General features: G+C 38.0%; 1 non-coding gene across 1 annotated transcript; it reads left to right on the forward strand.

Annotated features, from left to right (window-relative positions):
- Positions 1 to 1,322: 1,322 nt before the first annotated feature.
- LOC120882744 lies at positions 1,323 to 1,429 on the forward strand. Its single transcript, XR_005725596.1, has one exon. It is a non-coding gene; the product is annotated as a U6 spliceosomal RNA (small nuclear RNA).
- Positions 1,430 to 7,901: the final 6,472 nt, after the last annotated feature.

Genomic DNA, 7,901 nt, shown 5'->3' on the forward strand with positions numbered 1-7,901 from the left:
GATTCTCAAAAAATTAAAACCTTTGAAAATATGGTGATGACTTCTTATTTCACATGACAATTGCTTACTCATGTAATCAATTACTTTCTCTAGAAAAGTAAAGCATGTTTGTGTAACAAGGAAATTATAAATCAGTTCAGTGAGGATTTATCCTTTCTCAGTCTGTTTGAAAGTATGAGATTGTTTTAATTTGTGAAGGCTAAGACATAAATAAAAATATAGAGATGCAAGAGCAGAGAAAGAGTGAATGCTAAGAGAATGTAAGTAGGATAACTAAATAGTTTGGGAAGGAAAAATAGATTTAGAAGCAAGTCAGCTCTTCGGATAATACTGTAGGGAATTTCTGAACCAAATCAGGTGAACAAGAGACTGTCAGTCAATGGATAAGTGTAAGAGAAGGCCCAGCAAAACTTTTCAGGTTTGCTTTACCTGAGAACCTGGTTGGTCACATTGGTGGACCAGTTGCATTTCATATATTTCATCCAAGTTTTACATGGATACGACTGTGCCTCATTTCAGAGAGAAATTTTGGAAGCTGGAACCAATACTCTCTGTTCAATCATAGTGCTTCCAATAATCTTAAAAGTGCCATCCTCGATGCCAAGCATTTGGCAAGCTGCATTATGTGTTAATGATTCACTGATCCTTGTGGAGACAGAGTGTACAAAGGGGAGCGGTGAACATGCATACATAATTAGCTTTTCTAATACTCATTCTTAATATTCCCCAAAGCACCAGTAGAAAAGATTCATTTAATTTTTATAAAATAATCTGTGATTCCAACTGAGATGTGATTCTTTATCATTCAAAAATGCCACATGGCTACATCACATTCTCCAAATACCCATTCAAACTATTAGAATGATACAATTCAGTCTTTGCCTTTGCAAATATGAAATGCATTTTGTAGTCAACAAGAGTGGGTGCATCCTTGCATATGATCCAGCTTTCATCACTTTGGTTCCCTTTCTCTTGGAGACAATGATTACAGAGAATAAAGTAACTCCGAAAGTCATGTAAGTAGTCTATTTTTCTAGATAGAAAGATATTCTATACCTAGCCTTTGATTTTACTTGAATATTTATATAGTTTATAATTTGTAAAACACACAAATGTAATCTTAGAACACATGGAAAATGTTTAAAAGTCTTAAAAATTATATAATAATCCTAAGAAAACATGAGTTTGGGGGAGGTAACCTTGGTTTACAACATTATATGTTTCAGGCATACAAGATTGTATTTTGATTTCTGTATACACTAGTGTGCCTAATGTCCAAAATGTATAAGCATGACTTTTTTAAACTGAGTATGATATAAAATGTGCTCACTTTGGCAGCATATATGCTAAAATCGGAATGATACAGAGAAGATTAGCCTGGCCCCTGTGCAAAGATGACATGGAAATTCGTGAAGTGTCCCATATTTTGGGGGGTCTTCCCAGGTGGCACAGTGTTAAAGAATCTGCCTGCCAATGCAAGAGATGCAGGCTCAATCCCTGGGTTGCGAAAATACCCTGGAGAAGTTATGGGCAACCCACTCCAGTATTCTTGACTGGGAAATCCCATGGACAGAGGAGTCTGGCAATCTACAGCGCATGGGATCTCAAAGAGTTGGACATGACCGCTTAGCACTTTGCCGACGAGTGTCCATATAGTCAAAGCTAACGTTTTTCCAGTAATCATGTATGGATGTGAGAGTTGGACCATAAAGAAGGCTGAGAACCGAAGAATTGATGCTTTTGAATTGTGGGGCTGGAGAAGTCTCTTGAGAGTCCCTTGCACTGCAAGGAGATCAAACAAGTCAATCCTAAGGAAAATCAACCCTGAATATTCATTGCAAGGACAGATGCTGAGGCTGAAGTTCCAATACTTTGGCCACCTGATGTGAAGAATTGACTCATTGAAAAAGACCCTGATCCTGGGGAAGATTGAAGGCAGGAGGAGAAGGGGAAAACAGAGGACAAGATAGTTGGAGGGCATCATCAATTCAATGGAAATGAGTTTGAGCAAGCTCCGGTAGTTGGTGATGGACAAGGAAGCCTGGCACACTGCTTTCCATGGAGTCACAAAGACTCTGACATGAGTGAAGAACAACATTCTTAATACATATCATGATATACTGCTGCTTCTGCTGCTACTAAGTCACTTCAGTAGTGTCTGACTCTGTGTGACCCCATGGATGGCAGCCTACCAGGCTCTTCCATCCATGGTATTTTCCAGGCAAGAGTACTGGAGTGGGTTGCCATTGCCTTCTCCACATGATATACTACTTCCAAATAATTTATTACCTAATAGAAAAAGAGGAGCCAGTGGCCTGAACTATGTGACTCAATAATTTTGCCTACCTATAAAAGACTTTGGCATTTGCTAAATCTATATCTTTAGATTTTGAGAAATCTTTCAAAAAAATGTTTGTATTTTTTTTATGTTTTGCTTTTATTGAAGTAGAGTTGACTTACAATATTACATAAGTTTCAGGTTTACAACATAGTGATTCAATATTTCTATACATTACAGAGTGATCACCAGAATGTGTATAGTTACCATCGGTCATCATATAAGGTTTTTATAATATTGATCATATTCCCTATACTGTACATTATATCCCTGTGACTTACATATTTTATAACTGAAAGTTTGTACCTCTTAATTATCTTCACCTATTTCGCTCATGCCCAGGGCTGGAATGCCCAAGGTGGGGCTTGAACCCCTCACTCCTTAGGGGAGAACCTAAAAGTTTGTGATAGCCCTCCTACTTGTGGGTCACCACACTAGGGTGTACCTGCTGCCCCTCCTACCTGCTGTGATGTGGTTTTGTTTCTTTTCTTTTCATAATTGTCAAAGAACTTTTCTGCTAGTCTTAAGAGACTCAGAGTATAGCTTTAATTTTGGTGTGCCAGTGCTGGGGGGAGCTCAGGATCTTCCTACTCCTCTATCTTGATCTCACATCCCAGATTTTGAGAAAACTTATGCAAAGCCATTTGTGGGACATGTGATTCTGTATAAATTCATCTTTGTATTTCAGCATTGTAATCAATGCCATTTTCATTTTAATAAATTTCTCTTGATGCTCTTTCCATATGAATACATTTTCCATGGTGCTAAAATTTTACCATCAAGGCATCCACATTTTCAATGGGGTCTTTTGATGAATAATTCAATAATTATGCAAATAAATAATATACTTGTATTATAGTAATGTGGTTTTCAAATTTAGGCCAAGTCCATATTCCAGACTTATTGAGTTTTGAAGGAAATCTTTTTTTTTTTTTTTATTGGTTCACCATGTCTAACTAGACAGTGAAAGACAGTAAAGTTGTTGAAAGGTTATTTCCTGCATTGGACCTAAAAATACACTATATTAAAATATTAATGCATTGCAAATTTGTATATATAAGTAAAAAAATACCCTGTAATACCTGAAGGTCTGACAGAAAGCAATTTAAAATTAATTGTCAGTCCCCTCGAAGTGACACAGATGGCATGATCACCCTCCCACCTTTATTTTTTGAGAGATCACATTTTGCAGCAAATGCCACTTTGCAAAATCACATCATGGTACCATATTACTTGGTTCTGTAAAAATATATACTGGTTTGTAGTTAAGGTTAGGGTCAGTTGCTGCTGCTGCTGCTGCTGCTGCTAAGTCACTTCAATCGTGTCTGACCCTGTGTGACCCCATAGACGGTAGCCCACCAGGCTCCCCTGTCCCTGAGATTCTCCAGGCAAGAACACTGGAGTGGGTATTAGGGTAAGTAATAGAGACCAAATGTAGAAATAAAAAGGTGAGCAACTTTTTTTTTTTTTTTTAATAATCACCTCTGCAGAGTCAGTCTTTATATCTTTCAGAACCATGTACTCTATGGAACAGTGTATAAATTCATCACTTTAAATTCTTTCTCTACATGTTATTCTTTTCCAGATTATTATTTTTATTTCTCCTTACTTTTGGACTATGCCTATATATCCCAAAATGTTAAATGATTTTAAAAGCCAATATATAGTTTTTCTTTTCTTTTTTTTTCAAAGGTAAATGCTTACTCTTTGGAAGAAAAGTTATGACCAACCTAGATAGCATATTCAAAAGCAGGGACACTACTTTGCCAACTAAGGTCCGTCTAGTCAAGGCTATGGTTTTTCCTGTGGTCATGTATGGATGTGAGAGTTGGACTGTGAAGAAGGCTGAGCACCGAAGAATTGATGCTTTTGAACTGTGGTGTTGGAGAAGAGTCTTGAGAGTCCCTTGGACTGCAAGGAGATCCAACCAGTCCATTCTGAAGGAGATCAGCCCTGGGATTTCTTTGGAGGGAATGATGCTGAAGCGGAAACTCCAGTACTTTGGCCACCTCATGCGAAGAGTTGACTCATTGGAAAAGACTCTGATGCTGGGAGGGATTGGGGGCAGTAGGAGAAGGGGACGACCGAGGATGGGATGGCTGGATGGCATCACGGACTCGATGGACATGAGTCTGGGTGAACTCCGGGAGATGGTGATGGACAGGGAGGCCTGGCGTGCTGTGATTCATGGGGTCTCAAAGAGTGGGACACGACTGAGCAACTGAACTGACCTGAACTGAAAACTTGAAATAATACCCATATATTCAGGCTCAGCTTCAAGTACCCATTTTTATTCTATGCTCACCAAGAATGATCCTACCTTTAGACATAGCCGTGCTTATTAGTGTATGATTGAACTTACACATGTCTTTATTCAGACATGCATATGCACCTTCATACAAAGAATAAAAGTCCTGTCTCTTTATTGATTATCATGCCTTAAAGCATACTGAGAGTTGTGTGCAACAAATAACCATGGCCATATTCAATTCTAAAATCCATATATATCCCCCTAGACTCACTCATTCATATCTTTATATCCTATAGTCTAATTTATGGTCAAAATGTAGGACCACAAAGAAATGTATTCCCTTTTCTGATATAATGCTAGCACATAAAGCATGTAGACAATGACTGATTGAGTTAGACGTCCTTGTGTAATTTCTTCACCTTGAATGCAGTTACAATTTGTGACTTGCTTCTAATCAATAGAATATGTCAAAGAGATGGCATAGATTCCTGTTATTGCATTATGATATATATGAATCTGTTTTAGCAGACTGAATAAGAGATTTTCCTGCTGGTTTTGAAGAAGTAAGCTGCGTGTTTTATGAAGTTCACAGGACTAGGACCTGAATGCAGTTTCTGAGTTGACAATGACCCCCAACCAATAGCCAGTAGGACAGTGGGTACTCATTTCTAAATTTCAAAAAAATGAATTTTGCCACAACCACATGAGATTTGAGGAGGACCTGGAGCTCCAGAAACAAATGCAGCCTCATTGACACCTAGAAGGTTACTGGTATAAGTGAGTTGGAGATGTTTACTGTGCTTGTCTAGGTGGTTGTGTCTAGACACATGTTGGACATTGCCAACATATATATAGTATATGGTACTAGGTTTGAACATGGGCACATCTAAGCTTTTATGTGGGTTAAGGCATGGATAAAGTAAAAAGCAGAGATATTACTTTGCCAAAAATGGTCCCTCTAGTCAAGGCTATGGTTTTTCCAGTGGTCATGTATGGATGTGAGAGTTGGACTGTGAAGAAAGATGAGCACCGAAGAATTGATGGCTTTTGAACTGTGGTGTTGGAGAAGACTCTTGAGAGTCCCTTGGACTTCAAGGAGATCTAACCAGTCCAGCCTAAAGGAGACCAGTCCTGGGTGTTCATTGAAAGGACTGATGCTGAGGCTGAAACTCCAATACTTTGGCCACCTCATGGGAAGAGTTGATTCATTGGAAAAGACCCTGATGCTGGGAGGGATTGGGGGCAGGAGGAGAAGGGAACGACAGAAGATGAGATGGCTAGATGGCATCACTGACTCAATGGACATGAGTTTTGGTGAACTCTGGGAGTTGGTGATGGACAAGGAGGCCTGGCATGCTGCGATTCATGGGGTCGCAAAGAGTTGGACATGGCTGAGTGACTGAATTGAAATGAAAGTAAAGTTGTGTGCCTTTTTCTTATGTTTTATTGAGATATAATTGACATATAACTGTATAAATGTAAAGTGTATACCATATTGATTTGATATATGTATATATTATGAAATGATTATCACAATAAATTTAGTTAACATCCAATATATATGTCTTGATATGTGTCTTTTAGAATGTTTTATATTATACTCAAATTTCATGTTTTTTTTAAAACCACTGACTAGACAATATTCGGAGAAGGCAATGGCACCTCACTCCAGTACTCTTGCCTGGAAAATCCCATGGGCGGAGGAGCCTGGTAGGCTGCAGTCCGTGGGGTAGTGAAGAGTCAGACACAACTGAGCGACTTCACTTTCTCTTTTCACCTTCATGCACTGGAGAAGGAAATGGCAACCCACTCCAGTGTTCTTGCCTGGAGAATCCCAGGGACGGGGGAGCCTGGTGGGCTGCCGTCTATGGGGTCGCACAGAGTCGGACATGACTGAAGCGACTTAGCAGCAGCAGACAATATTATTGCATTATTACTATATTTATACTGCAACTAGTAGCTTTTGTTTATTGATTACTTTTTAAGATCTAGGAACTCTGACACCTTACATAGTCATCATCTTTTATTTTGAAACCAACTTGATGAGTTATTATTATGATCTTGATTATATGATGAGCAGTCTGAGAGATTTCAAGATTATGTAGTTTTTCATAGATGACATGGGGGTGATCATGGTGGTAGGGGTGGAGTTTAAAATCTTTGACTCTGGGTGGTGGAGTCAACTTCCTATTATTCTTCCATACTGTTTCTCTCATATCTGCCAAACTTCTTCTCCTCAAACCCACCTCTGTCCTTCAAATGAGTTTACAGTCTTCATTATGTTACTATCCTCAGGGTCAAGCTCAGTATCTGGCACATACTAGATATTTTATACATATTTTAGTGTAAAGTAATTGTTTCATTTTTATTTATAAATTATGAAATATTGCAGATTGTATCTTTTCTTTTTATTTTGAGATAATTTCAAGCAGAGAGTTAATGGAACAGTATAAAAACTCCAGAGTCCCTATTCATGTTTCACCAACCCTACCAGTAGTGCCCTCTGTAGTGAAACAATCCAATCAAAGGTCATGCATTGCACCCAGTTGTCATATCTCTTCAGTCTCTTTCAACCCAGAACAGTTCTCAAGTTCTTCCTTGACCTTAAGACCATAAGACTTGTAGATTATCTGCCAACTATTTTTTAAACTGTCTCTCAATTGACATTTGCATGTTTTCTCACTATTAGATTCATTAGTTTGGCAGGAACATCACAGAAACAATACTGAAGTGCACAATATATGTTTATCTCATCTTGTACATTTATTCCATCATTGATGATAATTTGGATCACATGAATAAGGTGCTGTCTGCAGGATTCTTGGTATAAAGTACCTTTTTCTTGTCATTAGTATGCAATTTATAGGAATATACTTTGAGACTGCTTAAATATTATTTTTCTCTTCCTACTTTCACCCACTGATTTTCGCATGTATTGGTTCCTGACTGAACTACTTACTACCATGATTGTTACCAAGTGGTGATTTTTTAATTCCATCATTGTTTCAATATTTGTTTGTTTTCTACTATAAGGAAGAACTTTCCCCTCTCTCCTATTTATTTATTCATTTATTTATTACAGTGGGGACTCATGGATTTCTACTTTATACCACAGGATAAACTTTTGCAATCTGTCACTAACATTATTTTTTTAAGTTTAAATTTTCTAAGATTTGACCAGTAGGAGTGCCTCTGATATTCTAAGAACATGTTCTTTTGATATTTTTATATTTTTCTTAGAGCAATCCCTTTCTTCCTGGCACAATGAGATACTGTTGTTTAGTTGCTGTCATACCCGACTCTTTTTGCAAC

Source organism: Oryx dammah, unplaced genomic scaffold (genome assembly GCF_014754425.2).
Source record: "Oryx dammah isolate SB20612 unplaced genomic scaffold, SCBI_Odam_1.1 HiC_scaffold_23, whole genome shotgun sequence".
Classification (NCBI taxonomy): Eukaryota; Metazoa; Chordata; class Mammalia; order Artiodactyla; family Bovidae; genus Oryx; species Oryx dammah.